We start from the raw sequence: 18,534 nt of genomic DNA, 5'->3' as shown, positions 1-18,534 counted from the left end.
TAAAAAGCAAGCACTTGATGTCATATCACAACTTTTACTTTGGGGAGAATATTTCTTTTTTTAAATTTTATTTTATCGTTTTTGTGTTTACTTACATGGCTGTACAACTTACAAGTCTTGTACTTCTAATAGTAAGTGGAAAAAATAATTCTTTTTTCCTTCAAATCACCACCACCACCACCATCACTACTTCCCCATCCCCACTCCAAACCAACCACAAATTTAATGAACTATCAGTTTTTCATTTATACTAGTGTGTGCCTGGGATGAATGTGTAGGGGGTGGGGTTGGAAATGCTATTTATTTTCAGTGTTTGACAGTTTCTGAACAGAGACACGAACATTCTCTGAAGACTTCAGAGCCAGCTGGCTAAAAATCTGATATAGAAATTATTAGCTATTATCTTGTTTGTGACTGTTTGTGACTGACATGTCAACTCCAGTGGATGAGCTGTGCATGGTTTCAAATCAGAGTTTTAATTCAATTCAATATTTAAAAAAAGTTTGGTTTAAGTAGGATCTAGGTTTACTTACAAAGTAAACTTTAGAATATAAGTTTGAAACAGTATATGTATATATATATATATATATATATATATAATATGTAATAGACAGTCAAAAATTCTTAGAACAATTACTTAAAGCTATATTAGATCGTTTTTAAAAATGCAATGATCTACAAATTAAGGAATACAAGAAGTGCCAAAATGAAGAAAAATAACTAGGAACAGTTATTCTTGACATTACTTGTGACATTTCATACACTTTTAAGTAGCTTGGTATTTGGAGACTCTGGGGAAAACGTTTGATGAAACTTTTCAAAGTTTATATCAGTGAATTATGAACACTCAAAAGGAGATAAAAAAGTCTTTAAATCTCATATTAATGCTTTTATGATCATCAAAAGGAAAATTCATGCCAGCTGCAAGATGTTTCATTATTAGGAGTTCAGAACATTTTACCCCATTCGAAGTTTTCCCTTCTTACTTTTCTTTTTTTAAAAATTATTATTATTATTCATTTATTCACATGTGCATACATTGTTTGGGTCATTTCTCCCCGTCCCCCATTCCACCCACCCCCCACTCTCTCTCCCCTTCCCCTTGCTCCCAGGCAGAACCTGTTCTGCCCCTATCTCTAATTTTGTCGAAGAGAAGTCACAAGCATAATAAGGAAGACAAAACCTTTCTTCTAGTTGAGTTGAGGATAGCTATACAGAAAGATTCCTAGCATTGCTTCCATGTACAAATGTGTTACAACCCAAGTTGATTTATCTCTAACTGATCTTTACACTGGTTCCTGATCCCCTTCTCATGTCGACCTCTGTCCCTTCTTACTTTTCTTCTAGAACATAGGTCCCTAAAACAACTCTCACCTTTGCAGATAAAGAATGACTGAAGCTTCTTATCTTGTATTTGAGTCCAAAATTCAACTTGACTTGGAACCTAACACATTCACAAAACACTTGAAACATTAAATCTGTACAAATAACACACATTTTCTTAAGTACAGAATATATGCTAAGATATTACTAGAAATAATTAATTTGAAAATTAAAATGCAAAACAAATTATGTGGAAACTTTTAGTTTAGTTTTCATTGAATCATTAAAACAAGTATCTCATCGATTTCTAGATGAGATTATATGATTCACAGAATCATATAATTATATGATTAACTTAAATAGAAGTTCTAGAACAAGCTAGACAAAGAGACAAGAAATGCCTAGAATTTAAAAATGTTAGAAAGAAATACTAATATTTTAGCTGAGGAAGAATACATATAAATATCATTAAAAAGAATAATGCTTTGTATGTGTATATTAAATAATGTTACCTATTTAGTACATTGCTTTCCATAATTTGTAAACTTTTTCTCATGTGATTAAATTCTGATACATTTTAGCAGAAATGGCTCAGAATTCAGTTGATGAATTTGATTTGCATTTTCAGCTTGATTAATTACAAAGTTTGTAGGTAAAAATGAAAACTAGATGACTACTATGTTCCCTTTGACTTTTAAAACCCATGATTCTAAAACTGATGATGATAAACAAAAATTCTGGGAATTTGGTGGGTGTGGTTTTATAATATTGCACTTGGCATCTCCCTGCTGTGTATCAAAGTATTTCATTTTCATTAGCATGTTCAATGGAAAATACATAACTTACTCATGAACATAAATGTTATTAATATATTATACTTTTGAAAGAATGATATAAGCACTGAAAAATTAGTGTACTTTGAATTTAGGAGAAAAAATAAAAGTTGGTATTCAACAAAAATAAATGAAATCTAATATGTATAAAAAAGAGACAAAGACCTAGATTAGGAGTCATGTTACTTATTACCAGCTACTCATCAGGTAGGGGCAGGAGGATCAGGAGTTCAAGGCCAGTCTGTGCAAAGTTAGGGAACCCCTATCTCAAAAACAAAATAAAAACAAAATGACTGAGGGTATGGCTCAATTGGTAGAACTCTTGCCTAGCATTTGGGAAGTGCCGGGTTCAATCCCCAGGAACACACACACACAAACACACACAACAGATCCAGATCATAGAAAACTTCTGGATGACATTATTGGATATAGAAAAATAGAAGTAAAAAATAAGAATAGGTCGCCTGTGAACTGCAGTAAATTACTCCAAGGTAAAGGTACTGTCGGCTACAGAGGCAGCACCTAACAAACTTGCAGAATTTTATCCTTTGTGATTCATAGGCTTGGGAAGGTCGGACTGGAGGTGTGGCTCACATGGTAGAGTGCCTGCTTTGCAAGCAAAAAGACCTGAGTTCAAACCTCAGACCTACCAACAGAAGATAGAAATTTCTGGCTTTTGAGGTTGCAAAATTACCCATTACCTTCATAATTCTTAACCCCAATACATGTAGCAGCTCCGCATTACTGAGAAGTTGAGGAGATATGATGTGCCAGGCATTGCTGAAGAATGTAATGTGCATACTCTCCTTCAGTTCTGCAGAAGTACACAAAAGGACTTTTACTGTTACAATTGCCATACTGCCAGGATGTGTTGTGGACAGGGTTTGCACGCAGGCACACTCATTCCAGAACCATTATTTTAAGCACTTTGTCTCTGATTCCTAGTTTGTTGATTGTATTTTGTGATTATCATATATGAGTTAATAGAACCGGATATCTTCAATTTTGATCAAGTTTTGCAAAGAGGTTGATTGGGGTTTCTTTAGGATAGACCACTCTGAGAAATCGTGTTTCTTTTGGGTTTTATATTTTGGCTTTGAAACTTGTTAAAGTTTTTTTCCTAATCAGTGGGTCAGAAAGATAGCCCTTTGTGATAACAGTTACAAAGACCCTTATCTTCTGTTTGTGATGGAAAACCTAGTCAGGTTTTGAGTTGTTAACATTTTAATGCAGAGTAGTGTCTGACCCAATGTCTTAATATTCTCAGAAGTTCTGGCATCACTAAATAGGCAGTTCTGTCAAAATGTGTTGATCTTCTGAAATGTCATTCAGTAGTATCTTTAAACATCTTTTGCATTTTCTTAGAGGCACTTGGCCAAAGCAATCCAAACTGTTTTGACTTGTTTTCAGCATGAAGTGATTTTAACTCATAACAATAGATATTGAAATAAATATTTTCAGCCTTACATAGTCATACATGTGTTACTTTTGCTTGTTTTAACTTGTATCATTGCTCATAATTATTATGATCATTTATTATTGCACTGCCCAGAGCGATAAACATTATTCTTCTTCTCAATATTTACTTCTGATCATAAATTAATTTCAGAACATTAGCTTAAAACTCATTTGGTTTAAAATCTCATTTTCAAAGTTACCAGACCAATATAATAGTAATTTTCTATGGCAATCATAATGGCAGCACATGATCTTGAGAAAACTATTATTTGCTTTATTTCTTTTTAATTTGCAAAATGTTTTGTGTATACTATTTCATTGAGCTGCTTAGAAATTCTGTGAGTGGTAGGAAAGGTGTGATTGTTGTAAAGTGTACCAGTGGAAAAGTCAAGTTTGCAGAAGGTAGATGATTTTTCATAGGTTCATATAAGCTTTAATAGGAAATAAGAATACTAATTAGGAATTTCTACTCTATTAATCCTACACTAATATCCTGCTTTTATTTTCAGAGTAATTCTGAGATATTTCAGTGTTCTACAAATGATGAAGAGCAAAGACTGAACATCGACACATTCAGTGCTCAGCTCAAGGGAAGAACAGGTCTGAAGTCAGCCAAGGTGTCAACATGCTCTTCCACAGCTGACTTACTCATTTATCTTTTAATGAACGTATGTTCTCATAACAGTGTTGCAGCACACATTTCTAGTTCTATATTTTGAGTGGCTCCCTCTTTTCTCTTTCTGCTTTTCTCTCTAGCTCAGTTCCTGTTTCCCAGGTGAGTCTCTAGTTGTATCCTCACATGGCACAAGGGGGAAAAAACTCCTTTGGCCTCTTTTAGAGAGGCATTTTTATGAATTAAACATTTTCAGAAATGTCTCTACCTCCTAATATCAGTTCCTTGGGGTCTAGAAATTCAAGATATGAATTTTCAGGAGATACAAACATATAGAATATGATACCTACTGTTTTTAAACCAGTCACTGAAATTTTAACATGTTTTCTTTCTTAGGCAATCTAAACCAATATTTCTACCTTCCTTAAGAATAACACTCTAAACATATATTGCTCAAAATTTAATTATTTATCTTTGTACCATAAAGCTTCTTATTCCCTAATATTAATTTCAATTAACTTACATGTATACCAATTTCTTTGCTCATCATTCCTTGTTTCTCAATCTTCCATCTGTGGTCATCTCAACTCAGTCATTTGGAGGCGAGTACTCAGTTATGTTGCAACACAGTTACTAATCAAATATAAACTAATATTTCTCAATAATTTAATATGATTACAAAAGTTTGGCAAGAATGCCACAAAAGTGATGCCATACCCTTTTCAATGCATTAATTCAGGTTGGGGTGTCTTTTTACTGATGATACTAAATTTATCACTTAGGTGAGACAAAAAAGTATCCTAGAAGACACAAATTTGGTTAGAGTAAGGAAATACCATAACTGAATGAAAGTGTGATCCTGGATTGAGTTCAGGTCCAGAAAGATTAATAATTAGTAGATGAGTTGGTGAGATTTGAATCAAGTTTGTAGTTCACTTAATTGTATAATGCTTAATTATTGTTTTTGATGATTATATTGAACTATTAAAACTAAAACTAAAAATTATTAAAAATTAAAATGTCCTCATTGATGTCTATTATATAATTAATGATATGTATACATACATTCAAACTGATTTTAAGTATGTACTTTAAACCAAACACATATACAACTAGAACAAACATAAGGAAAAATAATGTTTTGAGCATCAAAAGGCTAACATTCATATCACACAGGTTTAAATCTAAATAATTACAAATGTTACCATTTAGAATTGGCAAGAGAATAATGAAAACCTGATTGATGAGCTCATGCCCCCCCCAATCCAAATAACTTCATTTCTGATTTCATTTTGAAAACTATTTGCAAATACAATATGTCTAAATATGCTAATGGGAGCGAACGTGTATTCATTCTTCAAAATGAAAAGTGGTATTTAAAGTGGGAGAAAATATACATACATATATATGTGTGTATATATATATATATATACATATATGGATATAAGAGTATAGGAGTTTTCACAAAAGAGGACTTTTTGTGCAGGATTCTCATTTACTACATCCTTAGAGCATCTTTGGAAGTCACCTTGGCCAGGTTTCCTCACTGTTTTTGTAACCCTGGACTGACATCTGGAAGTCATAAGATATTTTTATTTTAGTACCAGTTTTCATAGCTGTATTTTTCTCTTGCTTTACAAAAATGATTGGATCTCTATCTTGGATAATGAGAAAATATAGTATTGGTTTTGGCTATGGAACAAGACTTGGAAAACGTGGTTTGTACCTGGCCTTCATTCCTTAGAACAAATATCCTCCCAATTTTAAGTAGAGGATGGAGATGCTCACCACATCTCACATTTTAATTTGTTTTGCTGAAAATCATCAAAGACCTTCAGAATTAGAGCTACATTCAGGTAGTTGATCAGTAAACTGTAGAGAACTGAATTATGCTACTAATTGAATGTAGTCCAGTCTTTGCTTTTCTATTGCAACGACAAAAAGTTACCACTAGCATAGAAGTTTAAAACATCAAAAATGTATTGCTTCACAGATCCTGTGGCCCAGAAGTGTGGATGGGCCTGCCTGTGACCTCTGCTGAGGTTCCCAAGACCACAATCAAGTTGTCAGCAAGTGAGTTGTTTCTGTAGACTCTGGGGAAGAATTGCCTCTAAGTTCATTCAGGTTGAATGAACCCGCTTCCTGGGACGTGGGGTAGAGTCTTTGCTTCTTTGCTGGCTTTAGTTGGGAACCAGCTTCTGCTTATAAAGGCTTCTAATATTTATTCTTATGCTATGTAGAAAATACCTTGATATCATCGTCAAATCTATTTCCCTCTTTTAATGTCTCTGACATCCCCTTCCATCTGGGTAGTAAATAAAAATACTTTTGATATGCCTGAGTGACACTTTGAGAACTACTTTTTCATATTAACAGTTTCTGATATTCTGTGATTTTTTTGGGGGGTGGTATTAGAGTTTGAACTCAGGACCTCACACTAGGCATGAACTATACCTCTTGACTCATACCCCTAGCTTTTTTTTTTTTGTTGTTGTTTTATTTATTTTTCAGTTAGGATTTTTTTTTCCCAGGTTCACCTCAAATAGCAGTCTTCCTACCTAGGGCCTCCAGTGTAACTGGAATCATAGGCACACATCACCACACCTGGCTTATTGATTGACATGGGGTCTAACTTTTTGCCTGAGTGGTCTGGGACCATACTTTTCCTGATCTCTACCTTCCAAGTACCTGGGATCACGTGTGTGGGCCATCCTCCTGGCCTCTTTTCAACTGATTCATATTAATGAATGTTGCTAAGCAGCATTTTTCACTGCTGTCTAGTGTTCTATTATATACATACACTGAAAATAATTATGCCTTCAGTTCATAGAAATTTGGATTGGTGATTTGATTTTAGTTTAGATCTTTGCATGTTGTTCTTTACTACAACAAACTACTGAGATGTTCACCTGTATTTCCATATTCAAAAGTTTCTTCTGATACAGCACAGCATAGAAAAGGAATTCCTTTTTTTATTATAGATTTTTTTGTTAGGATACTCTCATTATATAGGGGGGCATTCATAGTGACAATTCTAATTAGGCTTGTATTGTACATTTGTGAGATCACCCTCATCATCTCTCCCCCTCAACCCCACCCCCTCTTCAATTAAAGCAATTGCAAAGAGGTTTCTTTGTTCAATTTCATGTAAGTATATGAATTATGAAGTCCATCAATCATATATCCTCACCTTAATGTCTTTCATTCACCCATCCCCTACAAGTACTCCACACAATACTGTACCTATTTTACAGTACTGTCTTTCATTGTTAGTATTTAAGTCCATGTTCAAAGGGGTTTCTCAATGTATCCCTTCTGTGTATATGAGCTTTTTCAAATTTGCAAGAAAATATGAGTCTTGATGAGTGTTATGTCAGATTACATCTCATCAACAGTGTCTCTAAATTTCTTTTGACCCACATCCTTGCCAGCTCACAAGGATATATATATATGTATATTTATATATATTATTTTCACAACTATTAGTAACAACATCCTTTAACTTCTGTCTTCAAAATATTTCAAATCTAAATGAACAAATACTATCTCTTAGTGATAATAAGAGATAAAAAGAGTAGAGACCATCAAATGCTTTCAATAATTTCACTTTTACCACAACCTACCTTGTCCATTCCTTGGTTTATTCTTTGAGCACATACATCAACTAGAGTTTGAATATCACATTAAATCGCTCTCCTTCCTAAACTCCTTCGGTGTCTTTTCAAGTCGCTTACGTTAAAGTCTAAGGCCATTCTCTCTATGGTCCAAATTGATCAGCTCCTGATTTGGATCCTGGGACTGGCCAAGGTCTCTCCCAGCACAAGAACTTTGCACACTCTGTGCCTTCCACCTATGATACTCTTCTCCTTACTTTCTTTTTCTTGAATATCAGACATCAGCTTCAAGTTATATATCTTGCTTCTGGTATCAGCTAACACTTCACCTTTTTTTGAAACATTATCATTGACAGAAATACTTACATTAGTTTTCAGTTCAAAGCAACCCTAGCTATTATATTTTCCTTATAAAGCTGATAGCAATTTGGGATTATTTCTTGCCTGTTCATTTGTTCACATTTTTCTCTACAAACTTACATGTAGGATTTTTGTTTAGCATTTTGTTTTCCTTTATACGCCAAACACTGGGACAATGTAGGTGTTTAATCTTCATTTTCTAGTTGAATACAATATATGGAGTTTTTCATGGCTATGTCATTGCTAACAGAAGCACAGTTTTCATTTGTTTATTTTTAAATATGTTACGTTTAAATAGCTACAAATATTTACTTGTATGTGAAAGATCCTGATTTGATCCCCATCATGGAAAAAAAAGATACTTGTCTTTATATGAAGTAAGTTAAACAACTTCAGAATAAAATAAATATGATGAGGACTGCTCTATAACTACTAAAATACACTGAAAGTCAATATTAGGTAAATTTGTCATGGATTTATCTGTATCAATTTAGTAACTTAAAAGCTATAAGTAAAAATAATTGTAAGGCTATCTTGTAACTTAGATTCCCAAGGTTTATAAAATAATCAGAATCTGGTATACTTGTAATTGGATAAAACTTTCATATAAAAGAAGATTTTAAAAATTGTATGTCTTCACTACATATCACTGCTTTCACCACTAGAGTTATTTCTGGAGTCTTAATTCATCAGATATCATGCTTAGAACTGATATGCATATTATTTTATTTATTCTGCCTATCAATCTCATGAGTTAAACCTTGCTGTCATCCTTCTTTTACACATAGGTAAGACAATGTTAGGAGGCTTAATAACCTGCTAACATGCTGATGTGTGTCTATAACCCCCTACACTCATGAAACTGGAGCACAAAGTTTGCAATCTTGATGCCAGCTTGAGCTACATAGTAAGACACCTGATTCCAAAACAAAAACAACAAGCAACTTCTCCCTGAAAAGTTCTGAGGTTAGAAATGATGGAACTGGGACTTGAACTTTCAGTTTATCTTACTTCATAGTCTATGCTTTTTAATACAATGCTTTCCTAGGGCTTTCTTTAATTAGTAATTTGAACTATCAAAACAGAATTATTTGAGAGCCACTAGGCACTCAGTTCCTTCCAACCCTCCTCTTACATGCTGTCTTGATGGTAGTGTTTCTCACAGTAGAAAATTAGAGATAAAAGAGAGCTAAAAGCTTCGGGCATATTGAATGTGTAAGATATGGCTAAGAAGGAACAGGGGGACAAGAAAAAGCAACAAAAATGGATCTTCCATTTTTTAAAGCTCTATAGACTGAAGTTACTTTGGAAAGAAGAATTCATTCAGAATAACCTTGGACATCAAATATTATAAGAGTAGCTGGGAAAAAATAATTCATGAGCACTATGATATTCAAAATCACAGAGAATAATATACAATGTGCAATATAACTTAAAAGGTTTCCATACTAAACCCATCTAAGCTGAAACTAGAATAACTGGAAATTAATAATAACTAAAGCAATTTGTAGAGAATAATGAAAAAAAAAGTAATTGGAGTCTGTGACGGGTAGAAAAGACATAGTCTTTACTTTTATTTTGATAACAGTGCTCTCCCTTCTAGAGGCAGGTAGACAGCTATTAGATTCTCATTTACATACCTGCATGTAACATATTTAACACAGGTACACATATGCACAAATAAAGCTCATGAGCAATTCTAGTCCATTGAACAAGACCTAGTTCCATTTTCCTACCATGGCCCAGTTTGAATCTTCTCTTTTCCAGACTGAGCTAATAATTCACTGCTGGCAGGGTCACATGTTTACCACTTCCAGAGTCTGTGCCTCCCTCTGACTGCCCATCTGGCTGCCCATCTTCCTCTAATAAGGTTTATCTTGGCCATATTGGCTTTAAGAGGGTGGGGTTCATATTATGTTTCTCTTTGCTTTTGATCTGTTTTCTTGCAAATTTCTGCCCTGTTCTTAGATTGTCCTAGCTGTGAAAAATGTCTTTTCTGCCAACTTGTGGTGAATACAGCAGGCATATGCAAATAATGGAGCATCCTATCAAACTGCCAAGCAAGACATAATGTCCACCTTGGATACAACCCTAGCCAAGATGCAAACCATAAGCATGTGTTCCACCAAGTGAGCCAGCAGGGAGCCTCCCTGCAGCAGACCAGAAGCAGGGCTAGGTTTGTACCAACTAGCAGTTGCTTTTAGTAAAAAAGACCAAAATTTGAACTGCATTTCCTGTCCTTAAGATATGTGCTGGAATGGTTTGGAGTACTTGAAGAACAACTAACACAGTGGTGCCAGTCTTTCCACTCTACTGCCTGATCTTAGTCAGGTTCCCTAGAGTCTCTATTCCCCAGCCCAGACTCTCAGACTAGGAAGAGAGAATGCATTCAAACCACCTACTCCCTTATGCTTGTTTTAGAATTCACAGGGATTAGTGCATGTGCTCATCACATGAAAAAGATCACAAGCGGAGGGCTGGAAAAGGGAGACTAAATCCATTTATAAAAATCCATTGGAAAGACCCTATTGAACGTATGTTTCAAATAATAAGGTGTAAAAGAAGTCAAAACTAAGTAAAAATGAAAGAAAAAGGAAGGAAGAAATGAAGAAAAGGAAGGTTGTAAGGAAGAAAGAGAAAGAAAAGAACATGTTGAGGGAAGAAAGGAAGGAAGAAAAGGAGTGTGGGAGAGAGCGAGGGTCTGTGCTGAGGTTTTCAGTATTTGTCCTGGCCTTCCATTAAATAATGTTTAAACAGCTGCCAAAGACAATAGCTGTTTTCTAATAATGAAAAATTATGCATCTGGAGTTAATCACATTCCCTCTTTATACCAGTTCAAGCAAAATGAAAAATTATTCTGTGGTTTTAAAAAGGGAATAAATCAATCAGAAACTCTTGTGACAAACTTCACACTATTTGAAGTCAGTTATACCTGAATTTGCTTACTGTTTAATATGATCTTAGGAAGGACTTAACCTTTGAGATATTAAATTCTTTATCTATAAAATTGAGATTAAGTAGATCCGATATTTTGAAGGTCATGAAAAATTAGATAAGTACATATGCATATAAAAGGTAGCACATTATTCATGGTCAGTAAATGTTTATTCTCTCCCCTGTCCTCTCTCCCTTCCTCCTAGTTGTGGGCACACATGTGTTCTGGGATCTGAATGAACTGTATTTTTCCGTTCACTTACCGCCAGAACTACCATTCCCTCCTTGATTTTCTTTTTCACTTCGGAATGGATCTGGAATTCTCACTCGGTTTACATTTATATCATGTACTTTACATTTCTTTTACATTTTTGCTAACTCAGTTCTATATATTGCCAATACTACAGTGTTTTCTAAGTCCAAGAAAAATATGTAACTTTGATAGTCTCTACGTGCCTACAGATTTGTAGGTCGGGGGCTGATTGTTTTATGATTGAGGGTGTGTAATACTTTATTTTTAATTTATTTAACTTGCAGGTTGTTAATGATGAAGCTAAGTAATTGAGGAAAGATCAACTTTAACTGCATGACTTTACTCTGCTAAGAGTTTCATAAACACATTTTAACAATTTTATTAAAATTGCTATCATAACATAAATGTACAGATACCTAAGAAATATGTAATGTTTCCCATGAAAACCCAGCAAAACATATTTTCCTTGCAATGTATCCCCTTTAACCCTCTCATAAAAAGTAGTGTCAATGTTCACTTTATTAAATCATTGAAAAAATATTATCCATAATATCAAATCACAGATAAAAAGTAAATATACTTAAAATGTAGCAGTTATTGAATTATGTGGCCCAGTTTTAGAACTGTTTTGAGTAATGTAATTCTAAGAGTGAAGAAAGTTAGGAGAATGGATGAGGACAATTCAGTAAGGAAAAGGCGTATTGTATGAGACCAAAGTCAACAGACTGAAAATAATTTTTGAAGAATTGTATTGCAGCTTACTGTTTCCTGGCAGATGTAACTAATAATGAGAATATAGTTTATAAGGCTGTGTCTGGCAAAAACTGCCTTATCCTCATTATTAGTTTATGATTTTTTCTACCTCCTATAAAATAGAGGGTTTCATTCCTACCAGTTTAATACAGCCATAAAACTCACCTTTGTATATTTTAATACCTCTGCAAATTTAATTGATTGTATTTTATTACACTTGTATGGTGATGGAAATATCTCAATTTTCATTCTCATTTGTTTTCCTTTTATTTGAAATTATAGAAAGAACCATATGATATAACTACATTTCTCTAGGGGCTGTATCAGTTCCTGGCCCCTTCTTCGTGTATCTGAATCAATCTTTACTACTTCTCAAGAAGTAATACCAAACTGGCGTAATTCTGTAAATGATAGTGATTCCAGCAATAAACTTCGCAAACTAAAAAGCACTGTAAACTCAAATTAAGAGTTTTGAAACAAAGCTGTCAGTTCTTTTATTCTTATTTGTCTGGCCTGGGTCCAAACACTTCACTCATAAGGTGTTATATGTGCCTCAAGTGACATTATAGCAAAAGCTATTTCACGAATTTCCTTGTCTGACATCAAGATCTTACAGTGCATTATTAGAAAACACATTCTCAATGCCAGACATAAAATAATATGTCAGACATAAAAACAAATCCTTTAATTTTCTTGTAAACTCTATGATAGATTCCTTTATATACTTGCCTGCAATACAGTTTTCTCCCTTTATATCAAAATTGTGGTAGGTTTAATGATATGTATGAATAATTTGTTCTAAAATGCCATGGGGAGCTAGATTTCTAAAGTGAGTGACATATGACCTATATTTCAAAATTTGACTAACATATACTGAGATAGGGATACCCCAAAACTTCTCTTATACAGGCAATTGAACTATTCAGTGAAACTTTGCATAGTCCCTTAAAATGGAAAACAAAATAAACAGCATAGCTTTGCATTAAACAGTTTATTACTATCTTTAAATTATTTAGGTGAATTAAGATTACCTCTTGGTAACTAAATAAAAGTGCATATGACATGACTAGTTATAAATATTTTTGTCATTGTCATTCCTGATGTGTTGTGTTAATTTATTAACTTGAATCAAGTCAGAAAACATAGTCTTTGCCCATTCTGGGGGGGAGTTTGAACTCACATACTTGAATTTACTCTTCAGGCACTCTTCCACTTGTGCCATACCTCCAGTTCTTTTTTTTTGCTTTTTGGTTATTCTTCTGGTAGGGTATTACACTTTTGATTGGGCACAGATTGCCATCCTTCTACTTACAACCTCTCACATAAAGGATCACAACTTATTGATGGCCCAGAGATGGGGGTCTTAATAACTTTTTGCCCACATTGGCCTCAAACCTCGATCCTTCTGACCTCTATCTCCTGAGTAGCTGGGATTGTAGGTGTGAGACACCATGCCCAGCCTTGTTGCCCATTTTAGAATCTGATTTTTCATTTTTTGCTAGAAACTAACCCACTATCAGGTTTATAGTTTGCAAATAATTTCTCCCACTCGGTAGGGTGTCTCCTTACTCTGATGATTGTTTTCTTTGCTGTGCGCAAGCTTTGGATTTAGAGTAAAGTAAATTTCTTATGACACATTTTAAATAACACATTTCACTCCATGGAAGGCCAATACTTATGCTTGGCAAATTTCTGTATCCACAGAAAATAGCTAAAATGAGTTGCTATCAGCATCTAACCTATTGGAATTTGTGTATTTTTTCTTTAACATGACTCCTTAAGAATTCAGTCAATGTGATAAACTTAATGTCATCCATTATCTACACTGTAAAATGCAAGGTGTTCCTAAACATGGTTAGCTAATTTATGACTGAAAAACATAACCTCTTTTTACACATGGAGAATATGTCTATGTTTATGTGTGATTGTGTGAGTATTATTGATATGAAGTTATTTTCATGTGTCATCATTTACTGCACTACAGAAATTGTAGTTTTAAGCTAAATTTTCTTCATTATTTTTAGATGACTCTGAAATATTAGGAACATTTAGATCCTTTAACTCTGTGTCCTAACCATAGTTGTGATAAATTTGCATATTGTAGCAATTTTCTATTTTATGTATCTTATTATTTATACTAATTAAAATAGCAACCAACCATGTTCTTCAGTTTGTATTAAGGTCTCTAGATCATCACATTTATTTCTCATAATGGTATATGAAATTATTTTTATAATTATTCTCCATTTGAAGAACCTGACTCTCAGATAAGTGAATTCTCCACTGCCATGCAAAATATTCACTAGAGAAAAAAGCCTGGAACCTGTGTCTCAGGATTCCTCATTTAGTGTTTCTTCTATATTTACCCCATAGAAGCAGACTGTAGATATCTAATTTGCTTTTTCCCTTCCTGTTTTTCTTCAGTTAGTTTTCCATACTGAACCCTTAATAATACGAACTTGATCTGATAATTCTTGTGAAACACATCTTTGGGTTTGTACTGCTCGTAAGGTCAGGGCCAAAGTTCTTAATGTGCTCCATAAATTCCTACAGTGGTTTACTCCTTCCAGTATTTTTCTTCTTCTTTTCCCTTGCCTTGGTTTCCTCTGCATTCTCAACATATTGGCTTTAGCTCAAATTTTCTACCACAGGTATTTCCAACACTGTGGTCCACACTGCCTGGAATGCTATCTTACTCCATTCCCAAATTTCCAAATCTGTCTTTCTCATTTCTTCTTTCAGATCACCACATAATACCATTCCCTTGCATCTCTGAAGTTTCCTGTATACCCTACTAATCTCCCCACAGAGTAGGCAGCTTTTTGCTTTCATGCAAACTACTATATGGCTTATTGTTTCTACAAAGTGAGCTTTGAAGATGTGACATAATCTACTTGCTCTCCGAATAAATACATGACCATGTTGAGTTGGTCTCCTTGTTTTCCCTGCCTGCTCCCAGTCCCTATTATGATGAACTATAAGTGAATGCAGGTGTTCTTATGACACAGACTCTTTACGGAAGGAAGTGAGACATTTTTATTTATTTATTATTTTTTTTTTGTGGTGCTGGGGTTTTAACTCAGGGTATACCTTGAGCCATTCCACCAGCTCTTTTGCTCAGACTGGCTTAGAACCATGATCCTTCTGATCTCTCCCTCCTGAGTAGCTAGGATTATAGGCATGAGCCACTGGCACCTGGCTGTGACATTCTTATTTATAAAAGAATAAGCTACACAATTTCTTTGTTTGCTCTTGTCTTTCATTTAGATGATATATGTAGTGTACACATCAGTTATTTTGATAGATACTTTGTTTCAATAAACATAAAGTTAAGACATCTAAAGATGTCTTAAAATATTCTAAAGAATATTTTCTACTCAGATTTATTACCTATTTCCAGTGGCTACTGATTCAAAGAATTAATTTATGCATAATTTTCCTGCTTAATTTTCAATCATGTTTATTTATGAATCTCAGCACTGTTTTCTAGACTCAGCAGACATTGTATTAGAGTTTCCAAGTGAAGTTCTAAAACTTGTTGACTTTAACAATAAATCTTGCCAATACTTGCTTTCTAAAAAGAATATTTTCCTTACCAAAAAAAGTATATATCTGCTCTTGTAAGCTTGGCAGACTTCATATACATTGTTTCTTACCATGCAGTGATTACAACCTCAAATATATCCAATGAGTACTGGCCAATTTGGTGGGCCAAAATAGAACTTTACTTAACAAAATTATATCTTTATAGGGGTTTTGTCAATTTTTTGAGGTGATTTTCCTATTACTGACTTAGTGGACTGTATGAATATTCAATAAGTTTCATCAGTAATGGAAATATATGTACCAGGTGCATTGTACTGTTGAGGGATGTGGAGGAATTTCACCTATGTAATGTTATAATGCTGACCTAAAATAAGCTAGATGCAGAAGAGTGACATGATTGATGTAAATTATAGATAGCATTCTTAATCTTTGCTGTTAATCCAGGATGACAGTTAACCATTGAAGAAAGGCAGTATTTCCTGAAAATCACTGGAGGTGGAGACAGCCACTGTGTGGCTAGTAGTTCCACACTTCTGCATTTCTGTAATAATTCCCTGCTTCTCAATAGGCATACTAATTACAAAACTGCTCAGTTAAGAATGTTTTAGCAGCTGACCACTTCCAATATGGATGTATATTGTCATTTCATAAAATTTTTAAATATTTGAAAAGATATGTGGGTTTTCATATAGTGGCAATATCAGTGAAGAAATGTGCATTAGGTTTATTATAAAAAGAAACAAATGAGGATTTAAATTTTTTTTGCAAAGTATATAGATTTCTTGCATGTTGCCAGTCTTCTAAAATCAAGTATAGACATCTATCACTAGTTGACCTACTGACATTTATAAATGTTATTGCTTTACTGGCCCAGTAGTTTTTGGATGACAACAGCAAGGAAATACATTATTATTTTCTAAGTTTTCTTCAAATATCTACAAGACTACATGTACTAGTAATTCTAGCTTTGCTTCCTTGATGGTAGTAATGGTAGATAGCATTATCTGATATTAGTTTGGGGAAAATTTTGGGCAAGAATTATAAAGGTAAAAGAAAATTAATTTTTTAAACAACACATCATGTTCCAACATATCATTATTCTATATTGCATAACAAGAATACAATTACCCATGAAATATGCAAAAAATCTAGGAAGCAAAAATATTTAGAAGCTCATTTGTTTAGACATAGTATAAGTGTTAATCACCTGAATGCACATAAAAATCAGATTCAGCCAGCATTGTTAAATAGTTAGGCTAATCATGTATGTAGTAGATTAAGACATAGTTTTGGAATAGGAAAATAAATCATGATCACAGGTTGGTTACAGTGGATGCTGTGGTGACATCCCAGACTTGGGATATTGGTGGGAGAGTATATAAACCATCAGGTGTAATAAACTAGGATTTTGAGAGATGGAGGTAAAAGGGTAAATAACAGGACTATACAAACTGATAGCTGTTGCCAAAAGCAATTGATACATCAGAGAAAGATGGTGGAAATCTAAATGTGATTCATCCACAACTAAAATCTATGTGTGAATGCTAAAGCCTTTTGTGTAGGAAATAGGAATAGGAATAGTGAGTGGATGGTTAGTGGCCTGGAAAGGGAAAATGTAGAAGAGAAGAGACAAACAGCACAAGAAGAATTACAAGTAAGTAAATGGATTTATGGGAGAGGAAAGGAATCATGAAGTCTGTTTTGTATGTTAATGACTACCAGAGAGTATATTTTTTGAAGCCCTAAGCCTTTTTTTCCTATAATTTCCTTTCTGTTTGGAGAATTTTATTAGCCATCATTTAGCAAAAGATAAGCTAGAAAAATGCTTTAGTTTTCTTTCACCTGAGAATGCCTTTATCTTCCCTTCACTCTTGAAAGAGTAAATTTGTTGCTGGGTATGGACTCTATGACTAAAAGTTCTTTTCTTTCAGTAGTTAAAAAAATTAGTCCTCTTGTTTTTGTTTTTCATGGTTCTGGATGAGAAAAATCATTGTCAATTAAATTGGTGCTCACATATAAAAAATGCTTGTTTGTCTCTGGATGCTTTCAAGATTGTTTTTATCATTAGTTTACAGAAATTTACTTGTTTATGTGTCTTGACATGAATTTCCAAAGGAAATTACTTAGGTAATCCTCTTCTTGAACCTTAGGTTTATATCATTCTCAAATGTGGGGAGTTTTCAGCCATAAATTTTTGTTTCAGTACCTTTTGAGCACTCCCATTCCTTCATGTGTCTGAAACTTTAACATTACAAACATTAGCTCTTGTTCTTCAAGTGTCAGACATTCTGGTCATTTTTCCCCCAATTTTTTAAAATTCTGCCATTCAGATTAAAGAAATTATAATAACATGTTCTAAGTTTACTGGTTTCCTCATCTTTCATCTTCACTTTAATATTGAGCCCCTCCAGTTGGGTTTATTTGTTTCCTGGTTGTTGTATCTTTTTAGTTCTATAGTTTCCACTTAGCTCATTTTTAAATTCCATTTCTTTGCTGAGACTTTCTATTTTCTCATTTGTTTAAAGAAAATTTACAACTGCTTGTGAAAGTATTTTTATGAAGGCTGCATTGAGTCTATTTCAGATTTCAGCATTACGTACACCTCAGTTTTTATGTCCATTTCCTATTTTTGTTTTTTCCTCATTTAAGTTGTGATTTTATTGTTTTTTGTTTAAATGTTATATTGTGAAAATCTAGGGTTCATGTAATCTGTTGAAGTACAGTGAAAGAGAAGGATGGGTTTTATGTTCAGCTTTCATTCTAACTCTGATATTAAACACCTAGCAAAGCCAAGTAGAGAGTTGAGTCATACTATCTCATTGGGGACAGGTGGAGTCTAAGCTCAGC

At 33.9% G+C, this 18,534-nt stretch overlaps 1 long non-coding RNA gene across 9 annotated transcripts in view; it reads left to right on the top strand.

Moving 5' to 3' along the window:
* Nucleotides 1-18,534, top strand: part of LOC141423210 (uncharacterized) — a 171,074-nt gene that overhangs the window by 99,183 nt on the left and 53,357 nt on the right. For 4 of the 9 annotated variants that reach the window (XR_012447890.1, XR_012447882.1, XR_012447884.1 and 1 more), the window contains 2 exons: nt 4,124-4,231; nt 6,221-6,300. This is a non-coding gene — a long non-coding RNA (uncharacterized lncRNA). Of the gene's footprint in view, nt 1-4,123; nt 4,283-6,220; nt 6,301-18,534 lie in introns of all 9 variants that reach the window. The other 5 variants (XR_012447888.1, XR_012447886.1, XR_012447889.1 and 2 more) reach the window with 2 other exon arrangements.

This window comes from Castor canadensis, chromosome 5 (genome assembly GCF_047511655.1).
Source record: "Castor canadensis chromosome 5, mCasCan1.hap1v2, whole genome shotgun sequence".
NCBI classification, from domain to species: Eukaryota; Metazoa; Chordata; class Mammalia; order Rodentia; family Castoridae; genus Castor; species Castor canadensis.
This window is presented reverse-complemented; position numbering and strand designations above follow the sequence as displayed.